Below are 24,731 nucleotides of genomic sequence, written 5' to 3' on the forward strand. Positions count from 1 at the left end.
GTGATTTAAAGGCATTTTTTGTTCCGCACCACCAGTATTGAACCAGCTGCCCAATTAGGTATTTCCGAACCAAGTCGATTTAGCATCCTTCAAGAAATCTAGCAAGTATAAATATGCCGGGAACGCACTGGCATTAATTAAGAGAGCCTTCTGTCCGTTTGCCCCCTGTTATAGAAAAATATAGTATAGAAAGGGGCCGTCTATCCACAGAGTCGGGACCGCCCGAATTTCTAGCCGCCTTGAATGAGCGAATATCTTTCTTGTTATATTGCTTCAATAAACAGAATGTATCGGTTTATTAGTCTATAAATAAGGGTTGGGCGTGGGTAGACGAGCTTCGACTGTACCAAGATCATAAGATAACTGAAGCCTGTGACGCACGTCCACAGAGCCATCATCTCGGCAAGTAATTTTCATATGAAGGAAAAAGGTATGTTTTTATATTTAAGACACGGCTTTTTTACCTTAAGACTCACGAATCACCGCCATAATAGCCGGTTATAATCAACTTTAATCTTTTCTCACGTCACAACTTGTTAGCAAACTCGTCTTTTTTATTTTTTGTGTATAGTATGCAGGTCACCAATCCTCATCATTAAAAACTAGTATTATGGCAAAACAGCTTTTGCAGGGTAAGCTAATATACCTAGTACGTGTAATTTAATGCTCCATAATGCGTGGGTTTCAGTAATTTCCACGAAGACGGGAGCTATTTGTAATTTAACTTCGTAAAACTGATTTGTGTGAGGGAACTCGAGAACTTCAAAGCGTCTAAGTAGTTTAACTTTATCTTATGTAAATTCTAATTAGTACAACATTTTTCCATGAACGAACAGTATAACTTGTATACATTCTGTCGTATATCTTTTACTTTATTTATTAACACTTTGTTACATTACAATATAAAAATTGAACAGCCTTATCGCTTTCGAGCGATCTCTTCCAGGCAACCACTGGGCAATCACTTTTATATACTGAACCTGATCTTTAGTAGCATAGACAAATTCATTTATCGACTATAATGAAGGTATTCGTATTCCAATATTATTGAGTCACAATATCCGCGAATAAAAACAGTATGAGGGGCCTTCCAAGTATTATGTAAGAACAATTAGGGGGAAAATCAAAAGAAAGAAAGACCACGCAAGAGAAAGCCCCCCCCCCTTTGATTTTTTATTTCATTGGTCTATATTACACATTGTCTATGTTTGAAAAATATGGGTCTCCTTTTTCGGTCCATTGAACGCAGGCAATGTGACCAACCCATTTTAACTTTTTGGAGTGTATATTATTATAACATTACTTTGTATTTAATTTTCAACCGCCACATAGTATAATCACTAACAAATATGAAACAATAAATTGGTTTCATAACATTTTAATGGATTCACATTTTCATTTCAACCTTAATAAAAAAAATATAAATTTCTGTGGGAGGCAAAGCAGTTGAGGACTGCAATCAACAAGATAGAGAACGACAAATACTATAAGTGATCTGGTAATTTCCAACTGTAATTATGAATACGTATCGAAGATCTGATAGCAGGTGGCGTTAATGAGGTGTTTGTTTTGCTATTTCAATAATCTCATCTATGATCTTAATTAAAATATGATTACCTTTCACCAGCCATCTACAAGAACCGACGCACTAAACTGCGCCAGATAATTGTAAATCCATGCTAAAGACATCGAAACCCACAGTGATTTTATTAAGCTCACTATGTATTTTATTTAAACAACTACTGCATATATTTTATTACTTGTATTTCTTTATCTAGTTTATTTTCGTTTATGTTTTGTATTATTTCTTTTTCCACCTTTAAATTTAAATTGTAATGTTTCCCTTTAAAGGTTGTGCATATATTTTTGTATGTGGTGTGCTCTTAAGAGTGTCTATGTGTTACCTCTTAAAAAAATTATTACCATGAAACACCACTCATAGGTGCGTATACTATCTAGCGGTTAGCTAGTTAGGTGTTATATAAATATGAAAAATTGTAACAGTTTTTAAAGGAAATTGTTATTGTTTGTTAAAGGCCGGTAACGCACTCGCGAGCCTTCTGGCATTGAGTGTCCATGGGCGGCAGTATCACTTAACATCAGATGAGCCTCCTGCCCGTTTACCCCCTGTTCTATAAAAAACAGATAGAATAGATTAAACAGATAGTTATAAAACATTGCATATTTAATTGAGACATATAATGAGATATTATGTTATAGTGCTTAGTGTTATAAAATAAAGAGACCAAAGAGTATAGAGCAAAAATTATATAACTGTGAGTCTAGACTGTCTCGAGGGAGTACGATGACATTGGTGATAAAATAGTAGTAAACTCAATATACGACAGCTAACTGCGTTACTATAGTGAGTAATACGTTGAATATATTTCGCTTGTGACTTTTTTATTAGTTACTGGAGACTCTATCAATCCGGTCAAATAAGACCAAAAAATAAAAGTGAAGCTACATAAATTCCCACCAAACTGAAAATCGGTAAGATTGTTTAAAATACAATGAAAAATAAAAATTTTAAGTTTATTCATTCATTCCCCTGTAAGGAAAAAAAATTATTCAAGTTTAGAGGCGATTTTCAGCAAAACGGTAAGTTTTATCATAAAAATACCTGACATAAAAATAGTAGATCATAAAATTATGTACAAAAAATGTGTCATTACTTTTTTCTACGAGCCACCGTTTTTTGGTCATTTGTAATTAATAGTTACTTAAATTGCTCCTATGATGCCCTCGTCCTACATTTATTCTCACGACTTGCTTATTAACAGTTTTTAAGAGCTGTTTATAAGCATCAGTCATTAAGAGCAATATTTATAGACGAAATTGCATATATCGTATACCTAGGTTAATTTAGGTAATTTACATTTCAAAGCAATACGATTTTAACTATCCCCATACGTTGAATGAATCGAAAATCCCCTATGAGTCATCTGGCAGATACTTTGTGTCCCTTTCATTGCGTTATTTTCTTGACGGCTCCAAAGTCGTATCATTACGGAATTGCCACCTGGTTCCATAGATAGATAGATAGAGATAGTTCGCTGTTGAATGTGTCGTAAAGTGCTTTGTTATGGAACGCCAGGCGGAATGATAGTGATGATTCTAATGATGACAACCGATGTTCTTCTCTAGTTTTGGAGTTTCAAGCTTCAAAGTTGTGTAAGTTGAAAGAAATGATTTCATTTTGACAAAAAATCTTCCACAAATTACAAGCCAATCACTCGATTTTTGTCTTTAATTTATTACCTTATGTTGCATAATGGCTTACAGTATTTTTGTTTTACTAAATCTATTAAAATGTTCACACGATATTCGTATTGGAGCGACAACTCTTGAAATATTTAATTTTTAAGTGCGTCATGGGTGAAATACATTCACATAATTGTTTTACGCTCAGTTGATATCTAAACATTAACATTATTGTCCGTACATTGATAATATTATATAAACATAGTCGAAACAGACATAGACAACGGACTGTTAAACAAATTTCTAGAGTAAAAGAATTACAATTTATTTGTAAATTTTGATGAAGGCTGTTGAATTTTAATAAATTTGACAATCACTACGATTGAAGTGATACTTGATTAGGTATGACACAATATAGATAAACAGACGTTTTAGTTCTCTGTGGAGTGTCTGTTTCATATCAGTTCCTAGACTGTAAGGAAGTCCTTTGTAAATATTTTAATCTATTACTGCTTAATGTTCTGTTGTTTTGTACGTCATATAAATATAAACAGTTCCAAGTTCGGAATTGGAGTAATCTGTAATCTGTTGTCCCTTTCACTCTTTACATATGTTTAAATAACCAAGCTTTGCTTTGTTCCATTAGTCTAAGTAAAACTTTCATATATCACACATAATTACCAAACTAAAATCACTTATAGGCAGATTTTGGTCAATATCAAAATGTATTCCTCAATCCGTACGTCATTTAATTTATAATTGTTTAGTCAAGCCACATTTCATATATCTAATTAAAATATGGGGTACGGCATGTAAAAACATAATTTCTAACTTACAAACACTACAAAATAAATTAATAAAATCATTATTTAGATACAATTTTTTAACACCAACTAATAAAATCTACCAAGAAACCAAGATTATGACAATTAAACAACTGTATGTATATAGCACCTGTATCTTGATAAAAAAAATGTTAAATAACTCTATCCATAGTTGCTTGTCGTTTAAAAAAATCAAATACACAACGACACGCAATACTCGTCGAGCGAGTTTGCTTATCTTGCCGAAGCCGCGTACAAATTATTTGAAGAAATCTATTAGGTATGAGGGTGTGCAATTATTAAATCAATTACCATCTCAAATTCGCAATATTGGAGTGTTTGACAAATTCAAAAAGGCATTAAAGATGCATGTTAGAATGAACATAGCTGACTAAAATTGTTACGGCTAATGGCGACTTGTATCTCGCTCGTATATAATATATACATATTAATATTAAGTTTCTCATGTAAATAAAATATTTCTGTTTTGTCCTGAGAAATAAAGTTTTTTAAACATTAAGTAGTTTTGCACTTGTTTTTCATCTTATCTATGTTAATCATTTTTTCCACACAGAGGTTGCCTGGAAGAGCTCGGAAAGCATTAAGGCCGCCAATTGACTACCTTTTCATTTAATTATTTTAATTTTATTTCTGTATCCTTACAAACGAAGTTGTTATAAATAAAATATTAACTACAGAGGATTAAAGTGAGAGGTATAAAAGGGTTATTAAATATATACAATTAAGAGAGCTTAGTAGTGCGAAGCCGGTACGTAATGCTAGTGCATAAAACAATGAAATGTTTGGACGTATCATTCTCACAGACAATTAGGAAAGATATGAAAACAAAGTGTACAAGATCTTTAATTGATATTATAATAAATCTTATAAGAAATTTTTTGAATTTAATTTTAGTTATTGTGTGACTCGGTCACAAATGTTTTAATTACATTATAAAAAAGCGCGTTTCTGTGTCTATGTGCGATTTTCTAACCCGATTTATGCATGTGTGATATTCGTAAACCTTAACCGGAAATGTCACCAATATTCTGTCAAAATAATATATAAAATAAACTAATGGCGCAACAACGATTTTAGGTCTAAACCTTATATATCTGTCAATGTTTTATGACTATTTCAATCTCATAGGCAAGTAGATAATCCTGGTCAAGCGAATATTAAATGCGCACATAGAAAGAGAGTCCATTGATGCACAGCCGAGGATCTAATCTCAGGGATTAGAATCACACGCTGTGCAATGTCAAAATTATTAAAACAAAAATATTAGAGACATTTCCAACTTGTCAAAAAAAATTATGACTTAAAACTCACTTTATAAATTCACAAAGCAACAGTATTGAGCTAATATAAACTGTAACTCAAGAGGCGGCGTAAACAGTCGCAAGAACTGGTAGTTAGCTGAAGGATTCGCCTTTGTTCCCCTAATGAATAATACAGTTTTAAAAAACAAAACAGGATCGCACGTGATCTCGCAAGATGAGGCCGGTGACATTCCTTATACCTAATGTGGAACAATGTGAAATTCAAAGGCTATTTTGAGATACCGCCGCGACTTTGAAACACACCGAATTTAAGTTTCTTGCGCCTCGACGTGGTTCGTTTTATAATTGGATAACAAAAACATGCATTTTAGAGTCATACAACATTTCTATAAGGAAAATGCAGCATTAAAGGTACCACAAAGTTGTTTATATACCAATAACCTATTTCAATCCATTTTTGACCAGCTGATATAGTCAAAAAACATATTAATCCAAATATTGATAAAAGTAAGCCAATAACCAATCGACGGATTGTAATAGCCATATGTCGATACAAGCTATCCATGGTAGGTCGGATCGGTGTAAGTGGATGCACCTTAGTATGAAAATGACAGTTCAACTGTGCCAATATTTTAGTTTAGGATTTTTACTTACACTAGTTTATAAATAATTAAAAAGCTATTTGATATGTTTTAAACATAGGCATGTACATTTTAATATTATTTGAATGTGTATTACAGTGGACAGCTGGTTGCACAAAGTGGTGGTGCGCGGCAAAATATGCATTACTATGTATTTGTTGTGACTTGGAAATAAAAACTTCAGTTACACATATTATATTGGTTAAAGGTATTTGATTTAATTGTTAGTTTTACTTTATTTTCCTGTAACAGGCTTTACTTATCAGGAAAAATTGGGGTTTTGACGTTCTGTAGGATATTGATTCATAAATAAATTTGGCATTCATATTTTGGAAAATTGGTAGAATAATTATAATAATAGACTCGTACTTAATTGTACTTTGTTTCCCGTTCCTCACATCAACACCAACTATGCATAAAACTCAATTTTGTATTGCGCTATATACAACGACCGAGCCTTGTTTTGTTTGCAGAATTTGCTTATGCGTATTAAGAAAATCCATAGCACTATATCAACTGCATCATGAGCACGCCCTTCATACACACCCTCACTTTCACACGATCACACAACACAGCCGAGTTAGGAATTTCTTACGTACTTATTTAATTTAAATTTTTCCTGTTGAAAATATTTTTGTGAATATTATGTATGCATATTTGGCTATATTTAACGAATAATTGTTTTTAATTATATAATTTATGCACCTAGTAGAATTACGAAATAAATCAATATTTCTAAAGGACAAATCGGTTAAGAAATTTAATGCCCAAATGAACGACTTATACCTTAGTTTCCTATTGAAGTTAACTTAACTCACAATACTCTCGTACGGTTTATAGTTTACTAGTGTATTTTCAGTAAATTTTTTTTTAACACTACTTATTTAAACGCTGCGGTTGATAAGTCAAATGTTAACACGCCAATACAAACACGTGAAATGAGTGGATTATCATTTCGCTTAATTGACTTTGCGAGTTACGCTTCGTTAGTGTTAATTTCATGTTTCTCTTATGCCAGCCTTCCAGTGCGAGCGGAACAGACGCATTACGGACTCGGCTCCACTCGTAACGAGGAGTTTCATACATGTTCTTCCACCAGAGCGAGGATAATTTTCATACATGTTCTTCCACCAGAGCGGAGGAAAAAACTATTGGTATTTCAATCTCCGTTCCGCCGGTTAACAGTGGAAGGCGGACGTTAGCATTATTTGGAAAATAGTAAGCACATATATTTTGGTAACAATATAGTCAAATTTTCTTTCAGAAGAACTCTGAAAATCTTGATGGGAAGACCAGATCTAAAACTGCCGAATTGGAGCACGTGAATGTGATAAATGTTCATGTTTGATCCCCATATTGGATAAAGTCCTCCAAAATGTTCATTTTTGGAGGACTTTATCCAATATGGGGCCCTTGACGAACAATATTAGAACTAAGAAGTTGAATTTAATAAGTTATGATTATTTAATTATATATTAGGTTTTTTAATTGTTAAAATATTAAATTATGTAAGAGTATAATGTAAGGCAAGGATTTATGGGTTTTATTACTATACGTATAAGTAGTACCGATGTCCGATTCAAACTAAAAATGTATTTTATAACTCCCGCAAAACTTAAAGAAACATTATTTTTCACGATTACTTCTTAGAACGCATCTAAGTATTCCACTTCCCGGTTTGGACGAAGCTATACCCTGCATACAAATCAACAAAATTAAGTAATATTAACAGTATCTCAAGTTTACATTGTATACAGAGTCGTGCAACTAAGCAAGTAAAATTGTTTTAAGATTCCTTTCTTGGATAGGGTCAACTCATCAACATTTAGAAGGTTTTCTAAGACGCCAGAGCTTCATTCATACAAAAATGTTATTCAAATTCAATTCGAGATATGTTATAAAAAAATAGTTTAAATAATTTGACATCGTTTGTTGAATAACAATGTTATGTCGTAAGCCTGTAAACAAATATGGGTCAAATTGGTTAAATACCTAACTGTAGCACTTGCGTACCGATGGGCATTATTTCCGTGCCACCTACTTTGATTATGTCACGCCTAGTGTGCCTAGATCCAGTCTAGATAGGTGATGGGTCGCGGTCGATGCCCTGACACCGTTGCACTGCAGGCCGATTATACAGGCATAGGCTTTTTAAACATATGTTGACGCTAGTTAGTCAAATGTTTCATATACAGAAATTGAGTTCTTGAGTAAAAATTGTTACTAAGATCTAAAACATAAAATACAATTGATTATTTTTATTCGGTACTTAAGTTATTAAAAGATTCTATTTATTTAGTAACTTATATCGCCCTTAATGAATTCCATACATAAATTTAGTGTATTTTAACAAAATTATCACGAACTCGTATATAATCAATTTACAGTCTCATGATCATTTTTAAATCTAATAGATAAGTAGGTGATCAGCCTTCAGTGCCTGACACACGCCGACTTTTTAGGTTTAAGACATGTCGGTTTCACGATGTTTTCTTTTACCGTTCGAGCAAATGTTAAATGCGCACATAGAAAGAAACTCCATTGGTGCACAGGCGGGGATCGAACCTACGACCTCAGGTATGGGAGTCGCACGCTAAAGCCACTAGGCCAACAGTGCTATATTAATATCTAATTCGTCAAATCAAACCTAGTATCCTAAATATAGGTGAAATTAAGGTAACCGAGTGCAAAAAGCCCCGAGCATCAAACGTGATATTGCGTCCCGCTCCAGTGCTTTTAATTTGCGACGTAAATTCGTATAGGGTGGTTACCCTTCGTTATCAGACATTCCTTATGCCTTGTTGATTGAACATTAACGAAAACGTTATATTATAGGATAAAGTCTAAATCGTTTACGACGATATCGTTTAGAACAATATACTGGTTATATTGTCCAAAATCAACGGCCCCGGCTGAATTCTATAGTATTAGGTTCTTAATAACAACATCGGATGTTACGACTATCGGTTTTTACGACCAAATATAAGTAGTACGTTCGATGTCGTTAAAACAGACCTTTGATTGGTCCTAAACAGTTTTGACTGTATTTGATACAAAGGTGCAATTAGTGCTCGTTTCTTTAAATAAAAGGTTTCTTAGGCATAAAATGTTTTATTTTATTTTTAGTATGAAATAAATAAAATAAGTACATTTAAGATGAAATTACAATAAACTATATTTAAATTAATACATATGCTAATAATTTATGATTTTTTGGTAGTACACGAGCGGTTAATTTGGTCGTAAATCTCGTGTCGGCTATTTAATGGCTGTAAAACCCGGCGCGTGCGCAGGAAACAGTTCCCAGACCGACAGGAAGCCGATTAGGAATTTCCTAATTGAGTTGACTTTTTAAAATTATTTTTGACAAGTTTCTAAGCATTCGTATATAATCCGTAGCTAACTCTTTTTAACTGACTTCATTAAAACCGTAGGAGACGATTTACAACTCTATGGTTTTACGCGTCTATGATAAAAATATATACATTTTATTAATTAGTTAATAATAATCAATTATTATTCCGGAAACCAAATGGAATTCTCAATTCGTCCGTATATTACACCGTCGACCACTTAGTTCGGCAGTGGGTGAATTATTTTTGTGCCGAGAAAACAGTAAAACACTTGCTCTTACTGCACATCCAGAATCCTAGGTTTCTAACCGGAGTAACATAATATGCTATGTTTATTCATGACATAAAAACGGGGACAGCTGTAAAGAACAATATAAAGAAAGTCGTATAGAACAAGCTTCTAGAGGGTTCCATTTATTTTGTTTCCATCAAAACATCCTTTAATTAAGTACTTACGTTCCAACAATTTGTCTTAATCCACCTCGTTAGGAAAATCGCGTAGGCTCATAGATCGCGTTAAAAAATGAATTAAACCTTCCTTCAGGAATAATGTCACTTTAAAATAATCTTTATTACAAAGAGCTAAAGCTGGTTATCAAATTGAGCTGGATGAAAACAATTGAACTCCGCAAATTGAATGAAGTGTGACCCTTTGTGTTGTTTTATTTTTGGCACATCCCTTGTGGGAAGCAATGATTAATAATATCCGATATTATTCCATCGAGAATTCCAGTCATCCAGCCAATATTATTTTCCTATACCAAATCTAATGTATAATTTTAGACTGATAGTACTTAAATAATACATTAATAGGGTAAAATATATATCAGAATATAATATAATATAGAATAGTTTAAGAATAAGTCACCTGGTGTATAAGCCGGTGAAACTAAAGACGAAATTGTGTAAAACAAAATATGTTATTTTCATTACTACTTAAATCAATGAAGAGTATTTGGCTAGTACAGAGTAACTAGTCTGTCTTGGACAATAGTGAACTACACAAAAGCGCCTGTAGACAGTGGTCTGAGGTAAAATTATTCCGGCCCAAGGGAAACTGACGAATCATGGCAGACACTGTTTTTCTTTGCTTTAGTCTAAGATTTTTTAGAATAGCTGCAAGATATTGCTGCGATATTTTACCGGCCTCGAAAATCTGTGAATTATATTATTTTCTTAGTCCTATAACGGATTGAAGCTATGTATTATTTTATCTTATAATTATTTTACATAATTTTTATTTTTTTCCCGACGTTTCACGTGCTTTACAGCGTGCGTGGTCACGCTGACTGAAGACAAAAGGTGTTGAATGTCAAAAAGTATATTAATGTTTATTTCCCCAACATATACTATAACTTTTTCTACAGCTGTGATACTTTATTTGAAACGTAAAGGTGAAACGTAACTTTAATTTTTAACCTATTGTCGACTAAAAATGTTCTGTCACTGGTCTTTCGCCAACGTCTAAGTTTAGACAGTAGTGAAAGACCCTAAGGTCTTAGAGAAAGTTTAAGGATTATTTAAATCAAATTGCAATGATTCAACAAAACTGTTAAAAAATTGATTTAAAATGGCAAAAGAGTATAATAGTTTCTTTTGTATAATAGTTTCTTTTGTATAATAAAAGCAATGTTTGGACCGTTTTGTATATATTTAGTATACGCAAGTATTTTTTGTTTTGTATAATTTAAGTAAGCATTGATATCTGACATATAAGGCATAAATACGGATTTAACTAGGTACTAAGCGGGAAATGTCGAATAAAAAACGCGCCATATTCGGAAGTACACTAACAATTGAATGATTAAACACAATAATAGATATAATTATATCAGCTTTAATTATGTTTTTAACTAATAAATTACAGTGATAGTTTTCAAGGGCACACGCACACACATTTATTTATGAATTAAAAATTGAAGAATCAAATGAACAATTATAGTATACTAAAAATAATAGAGTTACACATTATTTTTAGTATGTACCCAAAAGAGGATCTATTCTTAACTTAAATAGTAAACGTAATATAAATATTTATACTTATTTAACTAAAATCTAAAATGTTTCCTAGCTGTATTGCGAAACCAATTCGTTGATCACCAGCTCTGGAGGCACTGGTACTATCTACCAAGTCCAAACTAATTTAACTCAATATTTAATTAGCGCCTGTTCACTTGAACCCCGTTGCCCAAGAGTTTCTAGGAAGGACTCTAATTTGGCAATTATATTTAAACAATTCCCTGTTCGTTATTTTCTTAATTTGCCTAAGAAGTTTTAATCTTTTATAGATAATAAAAAAAATGTATCTAAAACAAAAAATGTCAAAGATACTTAATAATCAATTAAAAAAAAAACAAACTTACACATTATAAGTGAATTATTGGTGGATTTTTGTGATACATTAGTTAGTTCTATATTTCAATACCTAAACGTATTATATTAATAACAAAACAAAACTTTTGCTGTAACCACGATAATCTTAACGTCGTAGATAATTTACTACGCAGGTGTGTGTACGGTAGGCTTTATTTATGAGAAAGTAACATCAAAAACGCGTTCATACTGGGTGGTCACGATAATGCAAGAATATAGATAATAATATAGATTTATTATGCGATTATTGAACTTCGTATCAAGAGGGTTTAAGAAAACTTTTTTGTTTCATTTGTTCGAATAATATTTTAATGAAGCAATTTGATATCGTCCATCAAAAATGGTACCTGATTTGAATAAATAGTGTATATTCAAATTGTGCAAAAATTATATGATATGTCACACAGCATATTAATTAATAACGTCAAAGTTAAATCAATCTTATGGATTATTCGACTTGCCAATATTACTAAATCTACAAAGTAAAGGGTTTAAACTGAATTAACTTTTGACGTTATATAAGATATGATATTTGTGAGTGTGCAGAAGATACTGGTAACCTCGACCATATTTTCTTTTCTTGTTCCCAATATGACCGCACCTCCTTTCTGAATTCTTTACAATTAGGTACATGTTCCGTTTCCGACTAAAATCTCCTACATTTTGCTTTATAGTATATGCAATAAAAATATTAATTAGCTTATCCCTTTGTTTCCTTTTGATGTGTTTCTATATTTTTTCTCGCGTTTAGTTTTACTTGAAACCGACATACAGTTATAACTATTGCCATAAATTAAAAAAAGTATTTTCATTTCTTGGCCTGCAGTGTTTATGGCTAAAGCACAAACCGTGCAGGCCAAGAAATGGAGCAAAAGGAATCAAGTTTACAAGACTACAAAATACTAGGACATGTGAAAGACACTATACAATTATTTTCTCTTCAATTTTCAAGTGAGTAATCTACGAGACGACTTGAAAATTATAGTCAGAATGAAACATGCGTTTACTATTATGAATCTCTTTGAATGGGTAGCCTACTTGGGGAAAAGATGAAACAAATGGTTCTTGATTCAAAGGTCCTTCCTACTCAAACTCAAACTCCAACATAAATCTTTTTTGCATTTATTATGTTAATATTTTACACGTGACACGTTATAATTTATAACTATAAGGACCTTGGTTAGGCACAGCAATGTTGTGGGAGGGCATGCTCCACCATAGTTAATACATCTATTCTTAAGATATATTATTTATTTGCTTTGGCTTCACATTGCGAAACGGAGATTGTACTTAACAATATTAATAAACTTAACTTTTATAAAAGACATTCAAGTCTATCTGTCAGATACTCAAACAGATGAAATCAAATGAATAAATGATAGTCTCCTATTCTTCTTTGGTATGTAAACTTCTGTATATTTTATTGATTAGATATCTTTATAGGCAAGTAGGTGATCAGCCATCCGTTCCAATTTAAACATCAATAAATTCCTATAGAATATATTTAAAAAAAGGACATAGTTAAAATTAGAATCCTTTGTTTTAACTTTTAGAATTAAAAAAATAGATAAGACCCAGAAAAGTACAGGTACCTACCTTATTATTTTTTTTACGGAGACAAAAGGAAGAAAAAATCCTCTCCCTCTTGACTAAATAAATCGGTTTGAATTTTTCATCAAGCTTCCAAAGTTATTTCCGATGCGCATCCGTTTAAACTGAACTAGGTCGAAACTTTTAGGGTTGTCAAATGATAAAAAAAATATTTTTATGTATAAAATATGTTAACTGTCACTTGGTATGCGTTTACAAGTGTTAAGCGGCTTTAAACAAAATGCGAAGCCAATCCTTGTCGTACCTGTCATACAAAATATTAGCCTAATCTTCTTAAATTTTCCGCGTCATTGACAACCCTAGCCCCTGACATCCCCATGACCTGGTGACCTGTGCCGTGACGTATTCAGCTGATGAGGACAAAAGACATTTCATAACTTTCTCACAATGCAATTTAATTACGCAGAAAAGGGTCTGATGTCATAAAGTTTTTTATGGGTAGGGCCAAATGAATGTGAGGATATTTGGAGACTGCATCGAATAATAATGTCAAATAATGAGCAAAAACTATAATTGATATAGCTATTATCATCGAAAAATAATGATACAATTTTACATGGAGAATTAATACGTGTTACTAGGCGTATTTAGAAAGATATATTATTATAGAAGCAAGAATTTGAATATGAACCTCTAGTAAACTACATACATTCATCGTCACAAGTCTTGTTTACCGGTACCTGAGACAGAATCATCTGGTCTGGGAAGATTTCTAATGAACAACTACATGAATATTGCTGGCGTTAACCAATTGGCCTCACACACATCTGCTTTGGAATATGGGAAAACAATTTGAAACTGCGACAAAATATATAAATAGTAAGAAATGACGATTCTTTTGAGCATCAAAATCTGAAATTATTATATAACTACACGAGTAGTTAATGAAAGTATCATGAAGTATAGATGCACTGAGAATGTAAAATAAAACAAAAACAATGAGGCGTTTCGTTTGAATGTGATTGGTCAATTGGAATGACGGATTCTGTAGCTTATCTGTGATTGGATTAGAGTTGATGTGAACCAAAACTAGACAATCATCAACAGATAAAAACGTAAAAGATAGAGATATAGAAAATTAGTGTCTCTATTTTCAAAAATTTTCTTACACTATTTTTTACTTTTTTCTTATTCTATTTTTTACTTCTTTATTAGTGCAATGTTGCCATGTTGCAAGGAAACTATTTAGTAAAAAAATCACAAAACATATAGAAATCTGAAATGTATGTACCTATTAGATATATATATATCTCAGATTTCTTTTAAGGTTTTATTTTATTCGATAAATCTGATATACGGCTTACTTTATGTTTGTAATGTGTTATTTTCTCAGCGTTTATGTCGATCTAATCAAATCCTGAACATGTGTGAACTGTAAGTCTTTTATTTCAATTGTTGCCGCCGAGTAGTGTTGAAATACAAATCCTGTTTCGATTCGAGACAATTTCTATTATCAGTCAGCATTATTTACTTTAAAATCGAACGATTTTTATAATAGCGACAATATTGTGTCTGAAGCCTCCTTGTTAGTGTGTTATAAAGTGAGCTAGTGCCGTGGTACAGTAAATGACAAGCTATAAGCTATAGCTATTACAAGATAGGAATGGGAAACATGCTGATCCTGTTCCATAGGACAATCACAGAACAAGCTTTGACAAAATCAAATTGGTTGCTGATCTGATTTTACATATTTTTGTTATTTTTTGTGGTATAATACTACAAACGCATCATTTTATGTTAATCTCACACACTCTTTTATTGTTTTCTTATTACTCTTAAGTGAGGAACATGTATAGTAATTTTATTCTGGGAGTACATTTATTAAACGTTCAAAAGTGTCATTTTAGGTGGTCTAATTGAAACAAATGATTTCATTTGATTTCATTTGTTTGATTAATTTTATTTTCTTGAATATTCGTAAACACGACTCAGCTAATCTACGGTCGTGATATAATAAATAAAATACTTTCAGTCATACATACAGTCTTAATTAAAGGATAATCCTGTTCTCAAACTCCAGTGATTCAAGGAAGGAAACTTATTGTTATGGAATATTTTAATTAGTTCCAATTAGTTTATTCTTAGTATGCATTGTACTAATTATTATACCCGATATTATTGTTTGTATTTGTATATAAAGCAATATTTGTGCCCATTGACATACAATTGTTTTAAATTATTTTCATATAGGTACAAACTTCTACTAAAATATTGATGCCAGAAATCGAATTTCGGATTTAAATGAAATTAGAGCTTATCCAATTGAGTTACGAAGGTGAGGTTGTTAACTTATTTTATCAATGAAACGATAGATGGATCTTGAAAGGTGATTAATTTATGATTCCACTATCGCCTTCGATTTGTCATTGTCGACAATGGATATCGAATATCAAACCTATTAAATATAATACAGGTGCAAGATCTAGTTTACCCATATTATTTTATATAAACGTTGAAAATTTAATTTGTTAGATTACGCAGCTTTTTCACTTAAATTAAATAATATCTAAATATAATAAATACGCTGAAATATACGACGTATAACGGGAATTGTATATTAAAACTAGCGGATCCGACAGACGTTGTTCTGTACATACAAAAATAGGCTGTTTAGGAGTTTAATTACGAATATATGCATAGATAATGGAGATATACCGCAGCTGTTTATTTGCTATATATACCGACTACAACAACATGTGCCAGGCTGATTTGTAAATATAAACCATATAAACGCAAAGAGGTTCATTCAAATCGGTCCAGACGTTTAAGAGGAGTTCAGTGACATACACACATACAGTAGAATTATTATTTTCGTACAATACAGATAATAAACAGTTCAATAGTTCAGTGTATCACAGATTCACCAATCCTCAAATCATTCCCGGAAACATTGGAATTGCAATATGTGGCCTGCATGAATTAGCCTCTTTGAATGATGAATAATGAACGTATCTTAAGTACCCATTCACAAATCCTTGTTAGATAAAAGGATTTAGGTTAGGATGTTGAAGAGCCTTAGAAAGTATGGTATAAATTATAGGTTAAGTATATGCAAAATACATCCTTATTTTGGCTTTTGTGTGCACTTTTACTATGAAAAAATTATATCTTCAATTTCATTGAAATGAAAACTGTAATGAATATAGTGAAAACAATTCCTAATGTTTTAAAATATCATGCTTTGATAATTTTTAATGACGAGGTTATCGGCCTTCTGCGGCTGATATGCCATAGATATTTTCTCCTCTTACTCACCTTCAATGGAGGAGTAAATACAAATTGTGAGCATATATTATTGTTTAAATAACAAGGCTAATAATGATTAAATTATTAAAGTACTTGTGACGTTATACTTCTGTGGTTGTCTTTACTTATAGTAATCTTTACTAGTGCAGTTTAGTCAAGCATAGTATACAGTTATTCATTATAGTTTTTACGCCAAAATTGTTGAATATTATCTAGTTAATATACAATTATGTGTAGTGAGGTATATAGTTTGAAATGAATACATTTTTATTCCAGCTAACTATTACAATTGTAATCCAAGCGAAAGTTTCCAGAGAAATTCTCTTTTTAAATTTAAAAGATATTCAAATTAATTCTATTAAAAATGGGCGTATGCTTCTACAAGTAGCGAGTACTAATTTAATATTTACCAAATAAAACATAAATATATATCTTGGAGAGTATATGACACTGTCTAAAATTTACATACTAAGGAGTCTTAGTGTATGGGGGAGTTTTCGACCGAAATGCAACACGTTTTTGACATAGGAAATAACACTTAGAGCTAAGTCCGGTTTATGTACATCACCCATATGGAAGTGATATTCGTATGTCCAATAATACGTTTTTAACTGTATCTTACACCTGTCAGAAATTTAAGCCAGACAAATCACCGACAGGACAACAGTGAAAACCATAAATTTAAACATGTGGACAAAGACAAGGTGTTATAAGGATCAGTTCACATCCACATTGAGGATAAAAGCAAAAAGCTCAGCGACAAACTGGGACGCGTTCTAGGGATACTTTGGTACTTAGGGTTAGTGAACTCTGCTCGTGTTCTACCGCAGGAATATGCCCAAAGAAGATCATTATTTGTTTGTTATTTATAGTCAAAAATTTTAAATTTTACTGAATGTGCTATATGTCTGTTGTGTTGTAATTGTTAACTGTTTTGTTTTTATGTATTGTATAATTCTTCATTTGAACCAGCTTTAACCAAATTTAGTTTAAACAAGTGTTAATAGGAAGAACAGTAGTCTTCAAAGATAACAGTGAAACGCAAAAATCTACCACTTTTGAAGATGTTAAAGATTAACTGTAATAATAATAATAGTAATAACGAACAGATAATCTTAACATGTCCTGAAGAGGGAAAATAAAATATAATTATTTTAGTATAAAAACTTTATGACGTCATAATGAATGAAGATAATTATTGTGTGTACGATTTGATTAGTTTAGTATTGAATAAAATTATAATTGGCAGACATAAATAAATCGAAGGCAATGCAGTAACAGGCACTGAAAAAGTTTTCACTTGATTAAAAAAAGTCAAGAGTTGATTCGGTAAACAATTCGAAATTCAAATTACAGTTTCAGTAGGTCTTTTGTATCCAGGTTGTTGATTTCAGGGTTATTGAACTCGAGCGACACAGTGGAAGGATGGAGCTTTCAGTACACTTTTAATGGATGCAGCACGCACAGATTAATCAGTCCGCATTCAGTTTTAATTACCTCTGTAAATAGTTATACTGTGTTTGTCGTCATAATAAGGAAATCGTGTCGATTGAATTAATTACAAATCTCTTCGCTAATTAAGTACTAAAACGTAATTCCATTTTTAAAATTTTTTGAGTATAGATAATAATTAATATATGTATGGTGACTTTTGATAAATTATTGTATTATTATTATCACCTTATAAGTTCGTTATTAAAAAAACTTCCAGGCGAGTTCCGCCAAAAGCTATTTCATTTTTGAAAAATGGTAGTGCATTTTTCAATTTGAGTTCGTTGTTACGCGACGCGGCTCGCACCTAGGCGAGTTAAAAAATGTGAGTAGCTGGGAAAATATTTTAAATTCCCTCATTTTCATGTAAATTTTCAACCGTAGGCCGCCAGTTCCGCGATTCAAGCATCGTCGAGTTTTCGTTTCAGGAAAAATACAGAGGTTAGAGACCTTTAATCTACTTTTTTTAACATCGGCGTCTTTTTATTTCCAGTAACAAAAACTAATATTCCTTTATTTAATCGTGACTAGCTTAATATTCTTATTTAGACCCCTTGAAGTATTGCTATGTCGCGGTATTTTTTTTCATATAGGATTCGATTCCCCAAGCGTAAATTATAATAAAAAAATAATAATAATAATTTCATAATGTTTTTCCTCCACTTCTTGTTGTGAGGACTTGATATAGTCGATGCATAGGGCATACAATGAAATATCTATGGTAATTAAAAGAATATGTTCTAAACGTATGTCAGAGACAATTCAGCAATTCCCTGGTTGTCCTGGACGCGAATGGCTAATCCCTAGGGAACGAACGCTGAGGCCTCTCAGATCCAAGTTATTGACGCGTATTGGACATGACGCGTGTTACGAACACAATACAATAATTAATAATTCATGATTTTTTTCTGCCATAAAGAGGACAGAGTGACGCAAACTTCAAAACCAATCATGGAACGGAAGTTAATCGACGTATGGTGCCAATCGTAACCTACTACTAGCATACATGTAACCCGACATATATATGACAATATAGAAATATTAATATAATCATTATTTGGTAGTATAATAAACGAAATTAATAATAATTATTCCTTAACTTTTTAACTATTTAATATGTGTGTACTACATATTTAGTTGTACTGAAAAAGGACTTTTGCATTAAAAATGTCTTGTTAAGAGACGTAGGACAACTTTCTTTTAAGTCTAAGTTGTCTATACGTGTCTATACCTACAGCGAACACACATACACTTCCGTAGCAGAAGCTTGTCAGAATGACAATCACCTATTGTCTATTGTTCGGCTCTTGGGTATCTTATACTGGGACACGGTCCGTTTTAAATGCGATTAGGAACTTTATTTCCGTTTTTTAATATGTATGATATGGAAATATAAACTGTTATAATATTGGTTGGACTGGTTCTTTTTAAGGAGCGTTGTTGATTGGGCGAACTTGAATTGCTGAAGTAAGAATTGCCTTGGCGTTAGTACTCTTTAATTTTTACAATAATCAGATCAGATGACGCCGATATGTTTCAAAATGAAGTCAATGGATGGCGCAATTTGCTTCAGATTAATAATTGCAGATTATAAAATTGGTTCCATTTTTGAGAGTAAATATATAAAAGTAAACTCATATTTATTACGGCACAAAACTTGCTTTTTATGACGGACAAATGAGCCACACACCACATATAGCAGCGTATATATTTAATACCTCTTATACCAACACTTGCCACAATCGTACCTGATGTTTAGTAAGAGGCACTGTCCAGGAGATAGTCCATAAATAGGCATCTGCCTATTTAATCACCGCTTAGCGTAAGCGAAAACGTACAATAATTGAGACATTGCATCACGAAAATATTATTTTAATTATTTAATGACGTATCCTTGTCGTTAGCTAAAACTTACTCGGTTTGGCTGCCTTTGTGACAACTATTTCATCTCGCGCATTATCTGAAACAAAGAAATTTAGATTTACATTTATAACCAAATCAGTTCAGAGCTCTGTATGAGAAATCATTTTAAGAATCATGTTTTTGTTGCTTTTTATTTGTATAGAACAGGGGGCAAACCGGCAGGAGGCTCACCCGACGATTTACTATACTAAATACAACAATTACACGGTAAAAACAGTGTTAATAATGAAAAAATAATCTGCATATGCAACCGAGCATATAAATAACTATTAAAAATTCGTTATTCCGCCATTACGTTCAAAGACACTCATTTAGAGACACCGGAACCGTGTTTTATTCTTGTTGGGGTTTTTGAACTTTGTGACGTGTCCTGAATGTCATATGAAATATATGATCTAAACACTTTTAGATTTATATTTAGATTCTTATAAAAGGAGCCCGAATTCTCCAAATAAATTGGGAAATTCAGTGGCCATTTTCTGACATCAAATAATTTTTTATTTGTTGTAACCGAACGATATAAAAAAGATTCTAAATGAATTCGTATGAAAATTTTCTAGCGTTTGTACGACGCGGCGATACTATAATATAATGTTAATACACAATATATCCAGCTGGTTGAATGTTGCAATATATGAAAAAAGGATTATTCAGTCATTGTCCCATGCTCCGACTATTATACCACTATAGCAAGTCTCATTTCTCTCCTACCCAAAATACGACTTATAACAAATTCAGTTTTTGACATTCACACTTAACACTTAATTTTAACCCTGAGGGTAAGACATCGAGACTGGCGTCGCGATTTCTATCTAGGTAGGGTTGATTAACATTATTTATTTGCAAGGTTAAAAAATAAGCTTCAACTTTAAAATGTCCCCTAACAAAAAATTTAAGATACTATTTATATAAATCCTATTAAAATACGATATTTACCAGAAAAAATATAGATCCAAATATTTGGGAGAAATAAAGTCTTGAGTTACTTTTAATTAGCAACACAGTAGTGGTTATTAATTTTAGACGTTGTATACCACCTTACAGTTTACTTACAAATCAACAAATTCAAATTAGAAAATGAAATGGAAAAAATGAGTGGTAAGCCTGCCTACCATCATATTATCATTGAGTGCGCTATGTTTCTGAATCTTCCTGCAATAAATATGGAAATGCAGACCAAGAAATCCCATTAGGCCTTTAATTTTTCTGCGAAAGATACACAGTTATATGTATTTCCTTGCACTAGGCTACCGAGAAATCTAGTTTATAATACATGTAGATTGAAATAGGGAACAAGGTAGGGAAAGGGTTTCCCGTATACAGTTTCATTGCGTGTATTGCATTTCGATTGCATCGTCTAATTAGGTTTTAACACATTTTCAGACTTGACTTCACGTTTGTATTCGCAATTTATTTTTAAATATCAATTTTAGAACATGTCTTTGAAGGTACAATTAGACCATTAAAACCTCTTAGAAAAAAAACAAATCTCTCTAGTCTGTGCATTTAACATAAGTTTTAAAAAACGAAAGAAAATAAAATGCTTAAACGGTATATATTTAAGTCTTCATAACATCCATATGGAAGTTAGCAATTAAAGTAACGTTTAGTTCAATTATTAGGGTACATAGTTACGGAATAAGTTTTATAGTATTAAAAATACCTATTTTAATCTTGACTAAATAAGTGTTGGCCAGTTCCTTCAGTGTGCAACTGTAAAATCCCGAAGTCGTAGATTCGGTCCCCGGCTGTGCACCATTGGACTTTGTATGTGCGCATATAACATTCGCTGGAATGCTGAAGAAAAACAACCTTCCTTCCACCCAAAACTTCGACAGCGTGTGTCAGGCACAGGAGGCTCACATAGTTGCCTATTAGATTGATAAATTATCATGAAACAGATACATAAATCTTATTATATATTATTATAGATATTAGACGTGAAAGGAAGAGTTTAAAAAGCTTCCAATGTATTCTGTACATTGCAAGTACTACAGGAACTATACATATTTATTTATTTTTAATGTTGCATTTAAGCGAGCATTGAAATACACTAGATCACTATGTCGTGTAAATTTGTTTGCAAACATAAAAGTACGGACAAAATGCCAGTACGAAGTAAGGAAAACAAAACGGTGACAATTGTACATACGTTTCACTATATTTTCCTTTTCTCTCCAATTATGAGCGCAATAATTGATGTCTCATAGAAAGTCATATGTAATTGCGTTCTTTTACATTAGCATTGTATTCAAATGTTGTAGGGCTAAACTTTGTGACACCTAACGACCGTTTCAATGTACTTACGCTTTACGAAGCGTTGTTAACGTGTTTTTAAGTGAGCTAGTGAACTAGAGCCGTGGTACAGTAAATGAAAAGCTATAAGCTATAGTTTTAATGTAAGATCGTCAAGGCGTACATTCTTTGCTCATTTCCGGATGTCAAATCGAATGCGTTTTTTGTCTAAATAACACTTCTTTTACTTAGTTTCGAGTGAGCGAGTATGGCTACTTTATATTTGTCTCAGCTATATATATATATATATATATATATATATATGGGAAAATGACCCTTTGCTCTTGAAAACATATATATGATGGGAAGGAAACCAACAAAAGAACATATGTAGGAAACATACAATGATATGCATGCGTCTCCAAGTACCCTCGATTTAGTGTTATGTCCCGTCAATAAAATGATTAAACATCCAAATTTATATTAATATGGGATGTCACATGTTGTTAACATATTTTAAATAAAATATAGTCCGATTCTCAGCCTTCAGGTCGTTCGTTTGAATTCGGCAATGTTTGATGGCGTAATATTTAATGACGTGAATAAATCATTAATAAATAATGAAAGTCATTTATAGTTCTAGTAGACAACTACTCAAATATTTAAAGACCTCAGAAACATATTAGCAATGTTTGTATAGCTAAATTATTTTTATAAGAGCTACTCGCACACTTACAACCCTTCCCTAAGTACATGTTAGCAATTTGCCTCTGTGTATGGTAATGCCTTAAATCAAGGCCATAAGGATTCCTTTGTAACGGAAATGCTATCTTAAGTATACTCCTGAAACATGATACGATGACCTTGTCTGCTGGCAAATTGTAAGGAAATCTCGTTCTATTTATAAACGACTTGGTACAACTATTCCGACTCGTAAAATCAAGCTTAATAGAAAACGAACTTATTCCATAATTTATATTCAGACATCCATATAAGCCTTATTAAAATATTTAAGGTTATTAATAAATACTCATTTTACTCAGGTAATACATCTTATATTTTCCATACAATAACGTTTGGCCTAGTAGCGGCTGCGACTGTACTCCCTGAGATCGTAGGTTCGAATACCGGTTGTGCACTCATGGGCTTTCTAACTATGTGCGAATTTAACCCTCGTTTGTACGATGAAGGTAAACGTTTTGAAGAAAGGGGGCTGACGTACTTGTCTATTAAAAAAACATACACACATATAGATAACGTTTTTTAAAACCAAGCGTAGCGCGATTGGTTTTTTATTAGGGACTAGCGGAGGATTCAACAGGTGTACCAAGGTCTTCAATTTAATTTTGATAAATTTAGATCATTAGAAAATCGGTTAAGGAATTACAAATCGCAGTGACATTTACAAATCAATCTTATACTTATATTTGACAGCAAAACATTTTGTTAATAGGTTTATGTTTTTCATTGATAGGTTTATGGTTTTTTTATACGTTTCTTAAAGTTTAAACCTTCTCAGATTACAATTATTAATTATTTAGCCAAATCGGCCCAACAATTCTCGAGTTTTAGTGACAACGGTCTTCTGCGTATTCTTTACAATGAAGAACTTAATTTTCTTAACGCAAACATGCTTCAAATGTCCAACAAATAATATAATAATAATTTTAATCAAGACGACACTAGCCAATTACTCTAAAAAATACTTCACACAATAATCTATGTCATGATCTCTCATATGAACGTGGTACATTACTGGGGCCGTCGATTCGCTCTTATCTCGAATCAAGTTTAAGCTTTTAAACCCTTCTAGGCAGAGCTTTACATCAAATGGATCACGATACCCTTGAGCTTGAATTTTGGAGCAAATAGAATCAAGGTTACAAATATACTAATGGAAGACTTTGAGGACGGATTAGACTTCATACATTTTTCAATATTTTAGGAACTGAATAAATATAATGTACAATCAAAAATATGATAGTGACAAAAGACATAAGTAAACCGAGGCATATATACGTCAAAATATGCAGCAGCTAATGAATTAATAACTTTAGAATCTTTTAATTGTATTAATTAAAATGAACGTATCTTCCTCAATCATAAATGTAAATAAATAGGAATTGAAATTTAATATCACGACCGAGTAATCAAATCATTATTCGATTATGACTAACTGGTTGTAATTTATACGCGGCATCTCACGCACTATAAAACCATTAGAAGATCATAAACTAATTAAGCTTAACACTCTATTAGACGCTTACACGAATGCAGCGTTTTAATACATATAATATTTGAATCTTTATCCTGTCTTTGGCTGTATATTTGGTATTGTTTTTTGTTGTATATAATGTTAGCCGTAGGAATACGAAATAAGTAATTAATTACGATATGTTACGGTATCTACATGAAGAACCAAACCTCCTGTATGTAATTTTTTTTTATGTTTATTGTATACATACAGTCACATTTAGCGTAAATCACAATTCTAAATAATAATATAAAAAATACTATATTTCAACTAAATAATAAAAATATACAAGG

General features: G+C 32.1%; 1 protein-coding gene across 2 annotated transcripts in view; it reads right to left on the bottom strand.

Annotated features, from left to right (window-relative positions):
* Positions 1 to 24,731, bottom strand: part of LOC110994298 (myosin-I heavy chain) — a 75,096-nt gene that overhangs the window by 31,523 nt on the left and 18,842 nt on the right. For both annotated transcript variants that reach the window (XM_045630027.1, XM_022260849.2), the window contains exon 3: positions 19,942 to 19,986. The gene's annotated coding sequence lies outside the window, so the exon portion shown is untranslated. The remainder of the gene's footprint in view (positions 1 to 19,941; positions 19,987 to 24,731) is intronic.

The sequence above is a fragment of the Pieris rapae genome, chromosome 11 (genome assembly GCF_905147795.1).
Source record: "Pieris rapae chromosome 11, ilPieRapa1.1, whole genome shotgun sequence".
NCBI lineage: Eukaryota > Metazoa > Arthropoda > Insecta > Lepidoptera > Pieridae > Pieris > Pieris rapae.